The sequence below is a fragment of the Rhinopithecus roxellana genome, chromosome 21 (assembly GCF_007565055.1).
Source record: "Rhinopithecus roxellana isolate Shanxi Qingling chromosome 21, ASM756505v1, whole genome shotgun sequence".
Lineage (NCBI taxonomy): Eukaryota > Metazoa > Chordata > Mammalia > Primates > Cercopithecidae > Rhinopithecus > Rhinopithecus roxellana.
The window spans coordinates 53,104,210-53,123,129 of NC_044569.1; the positions used below are offsets into that span (position 1 = coordinate 53,104,210).

An 18,920-nucleotide genomic window follows, 5' to 3' on the forward strand; every position below is an offset into this window, starting at 1 on the left:
ACCAAAACTACAAAACTTAACCGGGTGTAATGGGCATGTACCTGTAGTCCCAGATACTCAGGATGCTGAGGTGGGAGGATGACTTAAGTTCAGGAGTTCGAGGCTGCATTGAGGTGTGGACCTAGCTGGGTAAGACTGACTGAACCTAATATGGCACTGGATTTGACCTAGGTTTCACCTAGGATCTCATTATATGTTCATTAACATACTAAATCACACACACACCAGTACCATGAGAGTTCCAGGAACATCCATATTTGGTGTAAAAATGGGTGGCACCGCAGTTCCAGGAAACATCCACCTTCAAGGAATTTTCATGAATGTTCTATCCCTTGGTAAAAGAAACCCATAAAGGTAGCAGCTCCAAAGGCCTTTGGGTGTGACTCTCTCTTAAGTATGCCCACACTCCCTTTATTGAGTATGTACTTTTCCCTTTGCAATAAATCTCTATACTTTCATTGTATTTCCATTGGTCCTTGAATTCATTCTTGCAGTGGTCTCAAGAGCCTGGACAGCAGCTGGGGTTGAGGTCCCACTGGTGTTTGGGGACCTCCAAGTGATACCCAGGTAGTGATACCTGCCCACTGGTATCACTGAGACATCCCATTTGCCTACAAAAGTTTTCTGCCATGTGACTCCTGAAAATACACCTTAGGTATTGACTCCTTTGATCTAAGCACTTGCCTCTTTTTGAGGGTCTTCTCTTCAAATGTGCATGAATGAGAGACTCTTCTATTCACAATATAGTTGGATCTGTTCACAGCCTGAGGCTTGTTCCTGCAAAGTATTGGAAGAGGAAGATGGGAGTAGGAGGATCCAGAAAAGCAAGGAAAAGAAAGTCACCCCTGGTTAAAACAGTCCATCTCTTCTTAATTCAAAAATTTTGCTCAAAACTATCCCAGCATGTAAGAATTTTTCAGAGAACCACATGTCCTGCTTTATGCCTTTTTAATAGGGTGAGCAAGAAAAGAAATACTTAAGTACATTTGGGAGTGTGAATGCTTTAATACAGGAACATTTATTGTTTAAAATAATTTGTTTCCTTAGAAAAGGTTTAGTAGTTTTTCTAAGTTTCAGAAATGTCAGCCTTGCTCAAATGGAATCCATAATTGAGACATGACACAATCACTCCCAAATATTTACTGGGATTTTGCCTCAGAAAATAACTGCCTAATATCACTGCAAGATGTGCAAACAATGCAAAGCAAATTGGGTTTCCTCCCGATGAAGGTGTGGATGTAATGCAGCATGAAGAATGATAGGGCTCAATCTAGTGTAAAAGCAGCACCAGCAAAAGGGCCTGGTGATTTGTTATGAGGCAAAAATCCTGTCTATCCTGATGATTAAATTAAAATGAGGTCCTACATTGTCACTGTTGGTGAAATGACTTATCTGCTTGCTCCTATCCTTCTCTGCACAGTGCTAGTGTGTGGGATGGACACGGAATGAGGTGCTTGAAAAGAAAGACATGAGCAAATTTTTCTCCTGTCATTGAAGTTTCATTGTGAATCTCTCAACAACATGGAATGCTCCTGTTGGAGCCAAAAGCCCAATTATTATCTCTAGAAAACTGGAATAAAAGAAGAGTTCAAATCACAAGGCTCTTCCAAACATACCCTCTCTCCCTTGCTTGTGCTCTCTTCTTTCAAATTATTTATCTTCATCAACACTTAATGCTGGAGGCAAGAGGGTTCTTGGCTGGGCACACGATGCTATGGGACCTTAAAAACAAATGGACTAGCTGCAGGTTTAAATAATGCTACAGTCCTCAGACGCTGTATATTATTCATAGCTCTTTCAGCTCTATTTTCTCGTGTTCCTCTCAGTGGCTCTGTGAATTACCCAGGACAGGAAAGATATGATAGAATGTGAAGAGAGAAGAGTCAGTAGAGGTCAAAACCCTTCCCTAGCCCCTCAACTTTTTTTTTTTTTTTTTTTTTTTTTGAGATGAAGTCTGGGTCTGTCACTCTGAAGTGTAATGGTGCGATCTGGGCTCACTGCAACCTCTGCCTCCTGGGTTCCACTGATTCTCCTGCCTCAGCCTCCCAAGTAGCTGGGACTACAGGTGCACGCCACCACGCCCAGTTAATTTTTGTATTTTTTAGTAGAGATGGGGTTTCACCACATTGGCCAGGCTGGTCTCAAACTCCTGACCTCATGATCCGCCTACCTCAGCCTCCTAAAGTGCTGGGATTACAGGCCTGAGCCACTGTGCCCAGCCCCACTCTGCTCTTCTTATTGAGGAGCCTGAGACAGAGAAGGAAAGTAACCTCCCAGAGGAGGTTACAGACAGGACCAGAAATCACATTGCCCAACCCTCAGTGCAGGTTTTTATAACTGAAGACTGATGAAAAGGCAAGCAAGAAAACAGGCAGACAACATATGTATGTAAATAAATTATGTTGATTCGTGGTTAATTAGGCAGGGAGAAAGGGGCCTTCAGAATCTTGGGCAAGGAAGATAAAGGAAGCTTTATATTTTGAAAAAATTGACAGAGGATGTTAATCCACACAGCCCTCCCACTCCCCTGCTGTAGAGGGGAAAAAAATAGCATTTCATCCTTCCGCATTTTTAAATATCTATCCCAAGTTGTGGAAAGGAAAAAAAATGCATAGGAAATGTGGGAGGAAGTGGTAGAAGGGCTTACTGAATGCCCAGTGACTGGGCATCCACAAAGTTGCTGGGTAACTGAGGACTGACATGATACTGTAAGAACTGTATTTGAGGTAGGTAAAGGCTTGGCTTTCTGGCTCTCCTAAGACTTTTTCTGAGACTCTCTGATTTCTCCTGTCTATGATCACTTTTCAGGCAGCCTCCAGGTTGTCCTCATGGGAGACAGCACACATTACATGGAAAATTATGAAGTTTGCAGTACAAAGAATTGGATTCTAACTGGCCATTTACTAGCCCTATAATCTTGAGAAAGTTATGGTCCTATTTTGCCTCACTTTTGTCATCTGTAAATTTTAGAGGGTAATACATTCCTCACTGGGTAGCTTTGAGGAATGCATGAGCTAGATCTGTGTAGTGGATGTTGTTTTTTCAGGTTGCCTAGAACTTTTAAACACCCTCACTATGCATGGGGAATGTGTCACCTTAATAATTCCTTCTCTTATAGAAGGAGCTAGGAATTATATCCCAGTTTTCATGCAAGCAATAACACAAGCTTTATCAGTGATGTGCAGTTTTGTGGGCCATCAGTAGTTGTAAAATCCCATTTCTGATCTACAATTGGTATCAGTGCTAACAGTATTTGTGGTTCCTGGTAGTTATTATCCAACATACTGGTTGACTGGTTGACTTAATCCAGTCTCTTTTTTAAGGGTGGGTTAAGTTTTTCAGTCTTTTTTTTTTTTCCTGAAGAAATGTATGTAAGTATATGTGAGTGTGTGTGTATATATATGTTTTATTCTTGAGCCTAGGGCTCAGTCCATTTAGGTTTATATCAAAAACAGTAGGGGGTAAGGTGATTCTCTTGTTAGAATTTTTCCTAAAGGATCCTTGAGGGGCCTTACTATGTGGACTTGCCAATTTAGGTTTTCATATTCCTTATCACTGAACATTAGATTTTGGTCTTCTTCCCCATCCTGGTTTTCAAGGTTTTAATTTTTTTTCTTTTTTTTTTTCCTAGGATGATTACTTAGTTCCTGCATTCTAATTTGGATTCTTGAACCCATCATTTCACTCCCATTTCTTTTCATGTTTTATAGTTCCAGTGCCATGACAGTTTTAATCTTCTGGTTCCATCTGCATAGACTTCAGTCTCTAATTGAGGAAAATCATCTGTTTTTCTCAGGAGCCCCTTGATTCAAGTTTACACAAAATTTGCCTTTGGAGACTATCCTGTTAATTAAACCAGTTCAGATCCCACTTGTATATGAGACAGATGCTTCTCTGGCCACTAGACAGGTACCACTAAAGGAGGTACAGGTAACAGATCATTTAATTTAATTACATTTTCACATGCCAGAGACAGAATGTATGAGATAATATTGCACAGCCCCTGCCTGCCTGCCTTCAAAGAGTCCCTGGTTTAAAGGAATTACACATAACGAAACTAATGTGGCCATGATAAGAATGCACACAGGAGGGGCATTTTGTTCAGCTTCAGTGTGTGGGGCTGGGGTAATGTCAGTAAAGGCTTTCTGGAGATAATGCCTGAGAGGAGGCTTAAAAAGTAAATCAACATTTTCCCAGGGAAGATGGGAAGCAAAGATATGCTGGAGTGGTAGAGCTGGGGACGCTACTGTGACTTAAGATGCAGAAGCATGAAGCAGCCTGGCTGGCTAGGATCTACAAGTAGTACTAAGAGGTAAAGAAGATGGCAGAGAGTGGCCATATGGGCTGAGCAGTTGTTGAGAAATATGAAACAGAGGGTCTTCTTTCTGATCATGGGCACAGATGCTTTTCTATGACATGAGGCAGACTTGAGTGAAGACAGGGTTAAGTGGAGGCAGGCATAGCTTACTTCTTGCCCTTGAACTAAGGGCCAGTGTGTTAGTCTGTTCTCACACAGCTGTAAAGATACTACCTGAGACTGGGTAATTTATAAACAAAAGAAGTTTAATTGACTCACAGTTCTGCATGGCTGGGGAGGCATCAGGAAACTTACAATCATGATGGAAGGCAAAGGGGAGGCATGGCATGTCTTAGATGGCAGAAGGAGATAGAGGGAGCACAGGGGAAACTGCCACTTTTCAAACAATCGGATCTTGTGAGAACTCCCTTACTGTCACGAGAACAGCATGGGAGATCCGCCCCCATGATCCATTTACCTTTTACGAGGTCCCACCCTTGACACAAGAGGAATACAATTTGTGATGATATTTGGGTGGAGACACAGCCAAACCATGCCATTCTAACTCTGGTCACTCCCAGGTCCCTCTCATGTCCTCACATTTCAAAACCAATCATGCCTTCCCAAGAGTCCCTCAAACTCTTAACTCATTCCAGCATTATCCCAAAAGTCCAGGTCCAAAGTCTCATCTGAGATAAGGCAAGTGCCTTCTGCCTATGAGCCTGTAAAATAAAAAAAAAAAAAAAAAAAAAAAAAGTTAGTTACTTTCAAGACACAATGAGGTTACAGACATTAGGTAAATGTTCCCATTTCAAATGGGAGAAATTGGCCAAAAAAAAGGGGCCACAGGCCTCATGCATGTCCTAAACCTGGCCAGGCAGTCATCAAATCTTAAAGCTCCAAAATGTCCTTTGACTCCATGTCTCACATCAAGGACACACTGATGCAGGGGGTGGACTCCCACAGCCTTGGGCAGCTGTGTGCCTGCGACTCTGCAGGGTACAGCTCCATGACTGTTTTTGCAGGCTTGTGTTAAGTGCCTATGGCTTTTCCAGGTGCATCATGCTAGCTATCGGTAGATCTACCTTTCTGCAGAGCCCTCTTCTCACATCTCCACTAGGCAGTGCCTCAGTGGGGACTCTTTGTGGGGACTCCAACCCCACATTTCCCTTTTGCATTGCCCTAGTAGAGGCTCTCTAGGAGAACTCTGACCCCAAAGCAGACTTCTGCCTGGACATCTATACATTTCCATATACCCTCTGAAATCTAGGCAGAGGCTCCCAAAGCTCAACTCTTGTCTTCTGCATACCTGAAGGCCCAACACCACATAGAAGCCACCAAGGCCTGGGGCTTGCACCCACTGAAGCCATGGGCTAAGCTGTACCTTGGCTCCTTTTAGCCAGGGCTGAAACTAGAGTGGCTGGAACACTGAGCTCCATGTCCAAAGGGTGCACAGAGCATCTGGGCCCTGGCTTGGCCCATTAAACCATTTTTCCCTCCTAGACCTCTGGGCCAGTGATAGGAGGGGCTGCCTTGAAGATCTCTGAAATGTCCTGAAGACATTATCCCCGTTGTCTTGTTGATTAACATTCAGCTCCTCTTTACTTACGGGAATGTATTCAGCCACCTTGAGTTGCTCTGCAGACAATGAGTTTTTGTTTTCTATCTCACGTTCAGGCTGTGAATTTTCCAAACTTTTATGCTCTGTCTCCCCTTTAAACATAAGTTCCAAATTCAAACCGTCTCTTTGTGAGCACATATAGTTGTATACTTTCAAGAAAAGCCAGGTCACCTCTTGAATGCTTTGCTGCTTAGAAATTTCTTCTGCCAGACTCTCTCAAGTTCAAAGTCCCACAGATCTCTAGGGCAGGGGCAAAATGTCACCATTCTCTTTGCTAAAGCCTAGCAAGAGTGACCTTTGCTCCAGTTCCCAGTAGGTTCTTCATCTCCATCTGAGGCCACCTCAGCCTGGACTTCATTGTCCATATCACTATCAATATTTTGGTCAAAACCATGCAATTCTCTAGGAAGTTCCCTACTTTCGCACATCTTCCTGTCTTGTTCTGAGCCTTCCAAACTGTTCAAACCTCTGCCTGTTGTCCAGTTACAATGCTGCTTCCACATTTTCAGGTTATCCTTAGAGTAGTGCCTCTCTCTGCCAGTACCAATTCTCTGTATTAGTCCATTTTCACATGCTATAATGATGGTAACCGGGTAATTTATAAACCGAAGAACTCACTCCCAGTTCCATATGGTTGGGGAGGCATCAGGAAGCTTACAATCATGGTGGAAGGCAAAGGGGAATCAAGGCACATCTTACAAGGCAGCAGGAGAGAGAGGGAGCACAGGGGAAATGGCCATTTTTAAAACAATCGGATCTCATGAGAACTCCCTCAGTTTCACAAGAACATCGTGGGGGAACTATTTCCATAATCTAATAACCTCTCACCAGGCTCCTCCCTTGATGTGGGGGTATTACAATTTGTGATGAGATTTGGGTGGGGACACAGACCCAAACCATATTAGCCAGCCTCTTGGTAGGAACTTGTTTCTTTTTGCAGGTGCCTCTCTACTCCTAGCTTATTCAGAATACCCTCCTTCCTTAAGCAAGTGTGACTTAGGTCATCTGCATCATGATTTCTCACATCGCTAAGATGAGAAACCTCCAGAGATTACCCATACCAAGGCTGCAACCTGCTGATGTGACTTTACCTTTCTCTGCCACGGGTAGTTTATCTCCTTTATTCATTTACTCTGAGGGCAGAAATCTTTCTTGTCATCTTTGGGGTGGAGGGATAGGGTAATTCTACTTTTTACCATCAGCCACTTTCTGCCTAATCAATACTTCAATCTCCACCCCAGAAAGAGTCATTGATCTTTTTTCCAGAATATCCTCTGACTTGTTTGAGGGTCCCCTATCATATTATATATCACCTCCCATCTAGGGCACCCACTACAATTCATGAAACATTCTAGAATTCTACATTTTAGTAGGATCTGGGGAATCAAATTTAAACCTTGGATGTTTCAAGCCTACCAGGGTCAAAACTTAACTTTACAATTAGAACCATGCTTTGATACTTGAATGAGTTCTCACTGCAGGAATGCCTTTGAAAAGCAATCTGGCTTCTTATGATTGATATATGCGGTGGAGCTTCTTAGCAAACTACTTCCTTTAGAAGTTAATGGAAGAACATCTGTGTTCAGGAAATCACTGTTTGCTGGTAATTGAGACAATCAGATGTTTCAAAGTAGGTGAACTGTGAACAAATGAACTCCTGAATGACAGCAGGTGACAGCGTGTGGCCTCAATATTTATACTGTGTAACCATGATCACCAAAGCACTCTCATCTATTTTAAAACAGAAGAAACTATCATCAGTGGATAAAACTGGATTTAAAAACAAGCCACCAAAAGCTCATAATTTTTTGAACTGAGCATTTTTCAAGGATGATAACATAAATACAGTCAAGCTACTTCTATAAATTTTTTTAACTTTGATACCTTTTTGGAAAACAGATCCCACAGAACAATCTTAGTAATGAGGATTATTTTTATAGGGGAAAATGCCAACAAAACCCCTTAACCCTAGACTCTCCACTTGTGGCTTAATATTTATCAATTCTTTTTTTATTATTTCTTTTATATTTTCCCAATTATTTAGATTTTAGAGCTAGAAAGATTATTCAGTAATGACATTTTAGTGGCATTTTAATTAATGGGTTCACAGTTCAGGTCAGTGCATTAGGTAATGGTTGTAGGTTGGAAGGAGGCAAAGGCAAACATCAGCCCTAACTCATGTGATATCTGGGTTAAGAGAATCTTTGTGTATAAATAGCCCTTCTGTGAAGTAGGTATAACAGCATGAGTCACACTTTTTTTCTTTCTGGGACTCTGAATGATTTTATATAAATGTTAATGAGTCCCCAACAATTCAAGTTTTCTTTAAACTCCTTCATAAGTATTCCTAACTTCAGACTCTCCTTTTTTCCACTATTTTGCATATTAATAGCAATTATCCCACACAGGGAGAGGAAACAGCCTGCCAAACCCTGCTTTAGAATCATTAGTTCATTGTAATATTAATCCTGAATACAACCACAGTTACTACATCAACCTCATTAAAAAAAAAAAAAAAAAAAAGTCTCAGCGATGCTAAATAACTTGCTCAAGTTTGGACAGCTATTTTGAGGCTAAGTTAGGATTCTTTTCTTTTTTCTTTTTTTTAAGGCACTGTCTCACTCCATTGCTCAGGCTGAAGGGCAGTGGCACAATCATGGCTCACTGCAGCCTCAAACTCCCAGGCTCAGGTGAGTCTCCCACCTCAGCCTCCTGAGTAGCTTGGACTACAGGTGTGCACAACCATGTCCAGCTAATTTTTGTATTCTTTATAGGGTTGGGGTTTTGCCGTGTTGCCTAGGCTGGTCAACTTCCAGCCTCAAGTGATCAGCCTACCTCGGCCTGCCAAGTTGCTGGAATTACAGACGTGAGCAACTGCACCTCATCCCTGAGTTGGGATTCAAAAATATATTCTGATGAACACACTGCTGTTCTACAGTATTTTTCCTTCTGTTATGGTGAGTTTGCCTGATTTTTCTTATTTAATTTAGGGTGGTTCCCAATGATTGCATTTAAAATCTACTTATTTAACAGCCAGCCTTAGAATTTTGCCAGTGAGGAATGTTAAGCTCCCTGAAGGTAACTGGATATTCTTTCCATGTTTTCTGTCCTGGGCTCCTTATACTTTAATAGATGTCCTGCACATTCTTGTAAAAGATGTTTTTTATTTTTATTTATTTATTTATTTTTTTAGAGAAGAGAATAGCTGCAGAGTAGGGTTGTGTCCTGCCTGTTCTCTGTAACCTGCCAGTATTACCTGATTTTGAGTTGCTGCCAACATCTGTGACTGTAGCATTCCCAGTTCTCTCCCCATGCACATTACAGGGATTTCTCCATCATTGTCCTGCTGACATTGGACTTTGCTATCCGTTCAAGTTCACATTTAGGTTGAGCATCAAGAGTAAATACGTGTAGGGGCCAAAGGAAAACCTTCCCTTTGTCCTCTAAAGGTTTGCTGAAAAATCAACTGATAAAGGCAGATTAATAGGAGAAATGACGTACAAATGTGTTAGTATGCATGAGCGGAAATTGCAGAGCGATTGCTCCATTTCCCAATGGGGCACAGATACTTAAATACTTTACTTCTAAGGGGAAAGGGAGATGGGGGAGTTTGGATAATTTTAAGGGGTGGTAAATAATTTTTAGGATAATTCAATGGGCTTGAAGAACATACATTGGCCTAGGACAAAATCTGTTGAGCCTGCAGAGCAGACAATGACTTTTGACAAAAGTCTGTTGACAGACTTGAGCCTTTCTTCCTGCAATATGAGTTCAGTTACTGAAAACTCAGGGAAGGGACCAGAGATAATTGTTTTCTTCTTTGGCAGGTCCAGATGTTAGGCAGATAAGGGAACTTCAGATAACAATTTCATCTTGTCCTTTGGGAGAGACAGGATTAAGAGATAGTGGGAGCTGGGGTCAGGGGTCAGGGAGTGGAGATCAGAGAGACCTTGAGGCTTCTTTTTCAGTTGAGCATATCAACATGCCATTTTTTGGGGATATTAGTTTCTGAACCCCAACACATGGAAGTAGCACAGTTGATAACTTGTGTCAGATTAATATATTTAAAGACAATCCTAAACAGGGATTCCATTCTCTCCTTGGAGGAACCCTTCTTGAAATAAGGCAAATGTATTTATCTTCTAAGCATTTTCATGTTAGCAAGAGACTGAATGTAATATTCAGGGGAATATACTTAGTTTTATTATTTTTTCTTCCTGTGTGAAACACAGGTTGGTAAGGACATTTGTCATAAGAGGACTTTTTCCCCAGGTCATTGTCTGTGCATTAATCTTCAGAATGTGATGGACCATGTGAAACATTATAATTTGTCTGTGGGATAAAATCCAACGGGAATCTAGAAAGCCATTCATGCAGAAACACTCTCGGAGGCCTTTGTAGGCTAACTTTGAATACAGACTTCGTCCTTTCATCTTTGGCAACAGCCAACTGCTCTTTTATGAAGCCCCGCCTTGTTATGTTCAAAGAGTTTATTATTAAAATAGAGCTAAGCACAGTTCTGTATTCACCATCTGCTGGAAGGCGGATTGCTGCTGGTATGTTTACAAGCTACCTTACATACTCTTTATCACTGGCTTATACCTAGAAAAAAAAATATATATATAATCTTTTTTTATTGTTTTTATGTACACATACTGGGTGACAATATGGTATTCAGCTTGGTCAACATTTGGTGTCATGAATCAATAGAAAAAATATTTACATTTTTCCTAGTGGCTAATGTATAGGCATTTTTACAACTTCTGAGTAAGTCAAACCAATTGATTGTACTTGTATACACAACAGTATTGATGTGGTGTGTGGGTTCCAGGGACCTTTTCCTATCTAACCATATGACGCCCAGATATCAGTTTGAATGAAAAGCCTAGCCAATATTAGGGCTCAGAAAACAATACTGGAAAGTATGGTGTTTTGGCATGCTGAGCACTTTGAATGAAAATAAATGGGGATGTTAGGGGCTGCCTCAGAACTAAAAACTTTCTATCCTTCTCTTGTTTGTCATCTCTCAAACTCAGCAAGGTACTCTGTCTGGAACTTCCTTTTCTTTTTTTTTTTTTTTCTTTTTTTTTTTTTTTTTATTATTTTTTTTTTATTATACTTTAAGTTCTAGGGTACATGTGCATAACGTGCAGGTTTGTTACATATGTATACTTATGCCGTGTTGGTGTGCTGCACCCATCAACTCGTCAGCACCCATCAATTCATCATTTATGTCATGTATAACTCCCCAATGCAATCCCTCCCTCCTCCCCCCACCCCCCTCCCCATGATAGGCCCCAGTGCGTGATGTTCCCCTTCCCGAGTCCAAGTGATCTCATTGTTCAGTTCCCACCTATGAGTGAGAACATGCGGTGTTTGGTTTTCTGTTCTTGTGATAGTTTGCTAAGAATGATGGTTTCCAGCTGCATCCATGTCCCTACAAAGGACGCAAACTCATCCTTTTTTATGGCTGCATAGTATTCCATGGTGTATATGTGCCACATTTTCTTAATCCAGTCTGTCACAGATGGACATTTGGGGTGATTCCAAGTCTTTGCTATTGTGAATAGTGCCGCAATAAACATACGTGTACATGTGTCTTTGTAGTAGAATAATTTATAATCCTTTGGGTATATACCCAGTAGTGGGATGGCTGGGTCATATGGTACATCTAGTTCTAGATCCTTGAGGAATTGCCATACTGTTTTCCATAATGGTTGAACTAGTTTACAATCCCACCAACAGTGTAAAAGTGTTCCTATTTCTCCACATCCTCTCCAACACCTGTTGTTTCCTGACTTCTTAATGATTGCCATTCTAACTGGTGTGAGATGGTATCTCATTGTGGTTTTGATTTGCATTTCTCTGATGGCGAGTGACAATGAGCATTTTTTCATGTGTCTGTTGGCTGTATGAATATCATCTTTTGAGAAATGTCTGTTCATATCCTTTCCCCACTTTTTGATGGGGTTGTTTGTTTTTTTCTCGTATATTTGTTTGAGTTCTTTGTAGATTCTGGATATTAGCCCTTTGTCAGATGAGTAGGTTGCAAACATTTTCTCCCATTCTGTAGGTTGCCTGTTCAAACTATACTACAAGGCTACAGTAACCAAAACAGCATGGTACTGGTACCAAAACAGAGATATAGACCAATGGAACAGAACAGAGTCCTCAGAAATAATACCGCACATCTACAGCCATCTGATCTTTGACAAACCTGAGAGAAACAAGAAATGGGGAAAGGATTCCCTATTTAATAAATGGTGCTGGGAAAATTGGCTAGCCATAAGTAGAAAGCTGAAACTGGATCCTTTCCTTACCCCTTATACGAAGATTAATTCAAGATGGATTAGAGACTTAAATGTTAGACCTAATACCATAAAAACCCTAGAAGAAAATCTAGGTAGTACCATTCAGGACATAGGCATGGGCAAGGACTTCATGTCTAAAACACCAAAAGCAACGGCAGCAAAAGCAAAAATTGACAAATGGGATCTAATTAAACTAAAGAGCTTTTGCACAGCAAAAGAAACTACCATCAGATGGAACTTCCTTTTCTAACTGAGGAAACTTCTTTCTAAAAGAAGCGCCATTGCCCTAAACCTGGTTCCCACAGAATCTCATTGCAAAAACAGGAAATATTAATCACAAAAGAAAAGAAGATACTAAAAATCCTCAACACACCCAGTCAGATTTTTCATCTATTCTTCTAAGGGCATCTTCCAGAGATTACCTAAGAGACTTTATCTACATAATAAGGCAACATTTGTTCACAGGGCACTTCCACCCCTCAACTTCCTATAACTTGCCAGTCCCATTCAGTTTCTAAAGGAACCATTTATAAATTATTGTCTGTATTTTGGGCCCATTAAACTCTACTAAAAAATCATTTAGTATCCCTGAAAATTGTCTACATACTCCCATCTCCCCCTCACCTATGAAGAGAGTGCATTTAAACCTCAGCTATCTGGCCCTTCTTTGAGTCTCGTATTTTTTATGGTTCCTGGGCTCATGTACGTTAATATATTTGTGTGCCTTTTTTGCCTGTTAATGTTTCTATTGTCAGTTTCTTTCAACAGAGTTGAATTTTCAGAGGGAGAGGAAAAATTCTCTTCACTCCTATACCAATCAGCTATATATTTTGTTGATATAGTAAAAAAATAGTAAATAATAAACTTTTGTATTTTCAGGAATTTGTTTAGAAAAAATATTTGAATAAACTGGATGTTTTGCTTAATTAGCAATTATCACACTATAAACATTATATGTATCACACAGATGATTATTTTCCAAATAAATAGGGTACAATGGAATTAATATATGACTAAAATTCAGTTAAAAATCATTGACAACCTGATTAAAAATTTGAAGACCTTTCAAAGCTTTAGGCTCACCATTCTAAATATATATTTAATTACTGAGAATCTTAGATAGAAGCAGGGATTATGTGGGGGTAGGATTTTATTTGCAAATTCTGGAATATATCCTGGAAGTTGCTTTGTTTCTCTAATAAATTCTACAGATCAGGTTTGTGACTTGATTATAAGAGCCAAGTTATGCAAGAACAAAATCAAATCAGATATTTGAATTCTAGGTCGAGAGAGAATGATATGAGAATAATTTAGCTTTATCTTAAGATATGGATGATTTGGACTATAACCAGAGCTCCCACAACAGGATGTGAGGTGAGGTGTTTTCTTTTTTTTTTGCTGGTCATAAGTGCTTATGAAAGATAATAAACCCTAAGCTTTTCAAGGACAGTCACCAAGATGTAAACAATTGTTGCTGTTTTATGTATTATCCATGAGGAAAAATGAGATGCATTACAATAGGAAAAGCTACTGCATTCGCCTTCCAGACTGCGTCTTACAAGACCAGTCAATCAAAATTCTCAGGGAATAGCACCTCTTCCAATGTTCAGCTTAAATATATGTCTCGAAATGCATTTGAAAGCTTAATGTGTATCTTTTGGAGTGACCATTCTTTGAATTTTCATTGTCCATTTCATTTCCGGGAATGGTAATACTTCACTTTATCTTTGTAAGCACTGCCCCATCCTTAGTATTATTTGATTTGCATAACTATGTACTGTGGGGATAGAGTTATAATTCCTATGTACTGGTAAAAAAAAAAAAAAAAAAAAAAAAAAAAAAAAAAAAAAAAAGAAAATGTCTCTGAATGCAGTACAGGCAGGAAAGTTGTGTTTGAGAACCTACCAGGTAAGAAAGAGGCAGGTTAGCCAGCAAGAGAGAGAAATAATCACTTACGATTTCCTTAATGACTCACAAAAATGGCATTGGTCATTAAAATGCATTATACAGATGTAGTTTTATGTAAGCCACATGTCAGGTTATCTTTTTGTTATTTATTTTTCAAGATTTTATTAACCAAGTATTACAGGCTAAGCATGGTTCTCATCACTGGAATGGCTACCACCTGTGCTGCTTTTGCAACTAGAGGAGAACCATGATCACTCACTCCAACCATGAGTACCAGTATAGAAACTCCTCTCCACCATTGCATCCAGATGCAGGGGTCCCTGTGGTTTGTAAGAATAAACAGGAATACAAAATAAGAGGCTCAATTCTCCTTGTCAAATATAAGGGAGGAGACGTCTCTCTGCCTCCTTTTGTTAGGTGATTTACTATAGAAAACTTGTAAATTCTTTCTCTATCTCTTTAAAATGTATGTTCGGTTTCTTAGACATTAAATAAGGCTCCTGCCAGTGTTATGACCCAGGAATGTCTTTTTCAAGAACCTGGGAGCCCTCTTTTTGAAATGGAAATGTCAAGGGAGACAGTACCCCTGTATCCCGATTTCTGTGGGAGGGTAGGAGCCTAACTTCAGTGGGTGCCTAGCTCCAAGCTGCAAAACTACCTTCTGTCAAAAAGATATGGAAAGTTTATTTTTCCTTTGTATAAAACCAATTAACTAACACAGATGGTCACCCCAATTAACAGGTAAATTTAGGATAAACTATATGTAATAAATGGCACTGTCAAATCCTCTTACTTGAGGACTAATTATTGTCTATTTAGAGAGCGTGTAGATAATGAGTTTTATCTGGTTGGCTTTATAAAAGGGTTAGATTTCTTTCTGTCTTTGCAATCTCTTAGCAGATTGCTTGTGATGTGTATCACATTCTGGTTTAATGCTTATTCAATAATAAAACTATTTTCTTTCTCTACTATCTTTATGGAGAGGTTTTCTGGGTTGAGGGAAGATTTTGTTTTAATTGTATTTATCCAACAGTTTTACACGCAACTTTAAGGCCTTGTGGAAAACATCCTAATTAGGAGGTCAAATGAGGTAGAAAGAAACAATCCCAGGCTGGAGCAGGCATTGTTGTTACTCAGACTGAAATGTGAGTCTTGGCTGATTGGTGGAGGCTCTGGGTAGAGACGCTAGCTACTACTTACATGAAAATGACAAAGCTAGGTAGTAAGTTCTCCTTAGTTTGATCCCTTCCTTGGGCATTTAAAACATGGCCCTTATACATGCTCTCTCTTTAGTCTACTTTTTCAAACACTTCTCAGACTATCAAATCTGTTCCACAAAAACTCTTCAGGGCTAGGTTCCAGACTTCTGGGCCTTTCCACTCAAGACTTTAGCACCTACTTTACCCCATAGTTAAATTAACTTTGTCTTTCATTCCTCAATGCATTCCCTTCTTATTCCCACAATTGCTCTCAAATGATCTTTCCAAAAGAGTTAATGGCCAAATACTTCTTCTGACATCTGTTGAGATGATCATATGGTTTCTATTTTGTTGATGTGGTATAAATTAAAACAGAAGTCAAACCATTAGCAGGACAGGACTCGTTTGAGGCTTTGATTTTCAAAAACCAATAGGACCTTCACAACGATATGGTGGTGGTACTGGTGGTGTTGGGGACAATAGGGCAATTTTTCCAGGTACAGGTAAATAATTAACAAAATTAAACATTAAAGTGTTATGTTTTTTAAAAAGTTGAAATTTCCAAGCCTTTTCCAAGCACATTTAGATAATTGCTTTGCTTTGCCTGAATCCGCATGGGACTTTCTGGAACAGGATTTGTGTGCCTTGTAATTCATCCAGTCAAGACACTTCACCCATCTTCCCTTCTGTAATAGTGTTAAAAGAAAACCTTAGATAAATTAAAGGCAATAGAGTTTAATTGGGCAAAGAACAATTTGCCTGAATCAAGGAGCCTCCCAAGCCAGTGTAAGCTCAGGGAGACTCCAGCGCATCCATATGGTAGAAGATTTATGGACAGAAAAGAGAAAGTGATATACAGAAAATGGAAGTGAAGTGCAGAAACAGCCAGATTGGTTGCAGCTTGGCATTTGCCTTATTTGAACACAATTTGAACAGTTGGCCACCTTTAATTGTCGAAAGCTTGGTGATTGGCACAAGGGTAAGTTAATCTGCTTGCACATTTAGTTAGGGTTACTATGTGCAGAGGAACCTTTAGGCTGAACTTAAAATATGAAATGAAGCAACTTTAGGCTAAACTTGATTTTACAATAGTATATCCTGAATTCAAGGCAATCTTCACAAATTTGGGCATTTCCTTACCTTGATGCTGTATTGCATCTCAATACAATTATACCTAAACATTAAAAAGCAATAAATTATGTAAGCAATATTTATGCCATTTGGATAAAGTATCATTTTGTTGTGTTTCTCAGTGTAACTTTTTATTACTTCATTTGTCTCCAATGCATTTCATACATAACAGTCAAGAAGATTTTCTCTCTTAGCATCCACCTCCAAGCTACTTCATGGCTTCCAGATTTTGCTTTGGTGTTTTCCCAGCCATAGAATGACACATTCCTCTCAATACCTTCCATATTAGGAGCTAGCACTGGATAGCCTTTAATAATGCCATTGTTTAATATTCACATTGACCATTTAGATATAATGTTTCCACCTTTTTTCTACATGCTATAACATATACCAGTTTATAATAACGATAATGATAACAATAGTATAATTTGTCATTTTTTTGAGCTTTTATAAAGTATAATAAATTTCATGGTCATGTTATATACATGAGTTTATTTGAATTCTAAAACCATATGAAATAGGTATGATTTGTATCTCTACTATCCAGAAAGAAAAACTGAGCGTTAGTAAGTTGAAGTAACTTGCCCATGCTTACACAGTGAAGTACCCTATTTTGGATGCTTAGCCCCACAGCTAGACCCTTTAGTCATGTTGCCATACTACTGTAAAGTAGGTAGATTTTTTGTTTAGTTACTAACCTTCCTTCAAAAGGGATTCAAGATAGCATTGTTCTTCTTTTATTAAACAGATAACAAATCTGTGTTTCATAATAATTAAGGATGTAGCTTCTCTGTCTGAAGGCCTGTGTTAGTTGTTTCTATTACTGTTATGCTATTATTAATGAATACGAATTTTTTTAAAAAAATTATACTTTAAGTTCTAGGGTACATGTGCACAACATGCAGGTTACGTATGTATACATGTGCCATGTTGGTGTGCTGCACCCATTAACTCGTCATTTACATTAGGTATATCTCCTAATGCTATCCCTCCCCGCAAGAATAAGAAAATTAAAAATACTCCTTAAGTTTGGATAAGAGAACATTTCCAGTCAGGAGTGGGTCTTTTAACCCAACAGAAAATTTTTCTCTAGACTGTTGCAACAGAAGGAACAATTTTGTTATTTGGAGGCTGCTATCCACAGAGCCATCCCAAATCACCAGCTTCATCCATTAACACAAAATCAGTAATCTGAGAAGCAAAATGGATTTGGTTTGTCTAATAAAGGGACAAACTTATGATAAAAATATGAAATGAGTTCAAAATAGTACCAGTGCAGACATAGACGTATTATATTTTGACATTCAGTAATGTGGTAAAATCCAAATATTGTGTCATTTCAGTTAATACTTTTTTTTTTTTTTTTGAGACAAGGTTTCACTCTTGTTGCCCAGGCTGGTGTGCAATGGTGCGATCTTGGCTCACCTCAACCTCCACCTCCTGGGTTCAAACGATTTTCCTGCCTCAGCCTCGCGAGTAGCTGGGATTATAGGCATATGCCACCATCCCCAGCTAATTTTGTATTTTTAGTAGAGATGGGGTTTCTCCATGTTGATCAGGCTGGTCTCAAACTCCCAACCTCAGGTGATCTGCCCACCTCGGTCTCCCAAAGTGCTGGAATTACAGGCATGTAATTCCCATACCCAGTCCAGCTAATTCTTTTGGTTTCCTAATTTTAGACCTTCAGAACTCATTCCAGGGATATCATATGGCATTTTAAAATAATAACCTCCAAGAATAAAATATTTAACTTAATCAGAATATTGAACAATACTGAGTAATAATCTTTAATGGGCTACTACCTAAATTTGAAAAAGGAGGAATATCGGTCAAAGATATACGAATAAAAGAAAATTGATGAAGTCCATGAAAGCAAGAAATTGTCTTCTAACACTCAGGACTTACATACAACCAGTTAGCCCTATGCAAAGAAAACTCTCTGTCTTATCTGCCTAGTATTGATAGAGGCAGGAGGCAGAGAAATTCTAGGCAGACAGGGGCAGGTCCCTAGTGAAACCTCAACTTCAAGTCAAAGTAGCTTGAGACCTGCACCCAAAAGTGCGGACCTCTATCCCTGTTTGCCCACTCTCTCCTGATTGGTTCTTTCTGAATAATGTCTTTTTTACCAATTGAATGTTGCCTTTTCCAAAACCACCTCTGGCTTGCCCCACCCCCATCTTGTGCCTATAAAGACCCCAGGCTCAGTTGGTAGAGGAGAGATGGCTTGATTTTGGAGAGAAGACGGCTGGACTTCAGGGAAGACTACCAGCTGGACCCATACTCGTTCCAGCTCCCCTCTCTGCTGAGAGCCATTCCCATCTCTCAATAAAATTCTCCACCTTCACCATCTTTCAAGTGTCGGCAGGACCTGATTCTTCTTGGACGCTGGACAAGAACTCGGGGCCCACCGAATGCAGGTACTCATAAAAAGGCTGTCATAATGGCCCTTTGCC

General features: G+C 39.6%; 1 long non-coding RNA gene across 2 annotated transcripts in view; it reads left to right on the forward strand.

Annotated features, from left to right (window-relative positions):
• Positions 1-18,920, forward strand: part of LOC104658708 — a 354,768-nt gene that overhangs the window by 136,216 nt on the left and 199,632 nt on the right. The window contains exon 4 of one of the 2 annotated variants that reach the window (XR_747472.2): positions 3,711-3,930. The exons of the other annotated variant lie outside the window; for it this stretch is intronic. This is a non-coding gene — a long non-coding RNA (uncharacterized LOC104658708). The remainder of the gene's footprint in view (positions 1-3,710; positions 3,931-18,920) is intronic. 2 annotated transcript variants of the gene reach the window in all.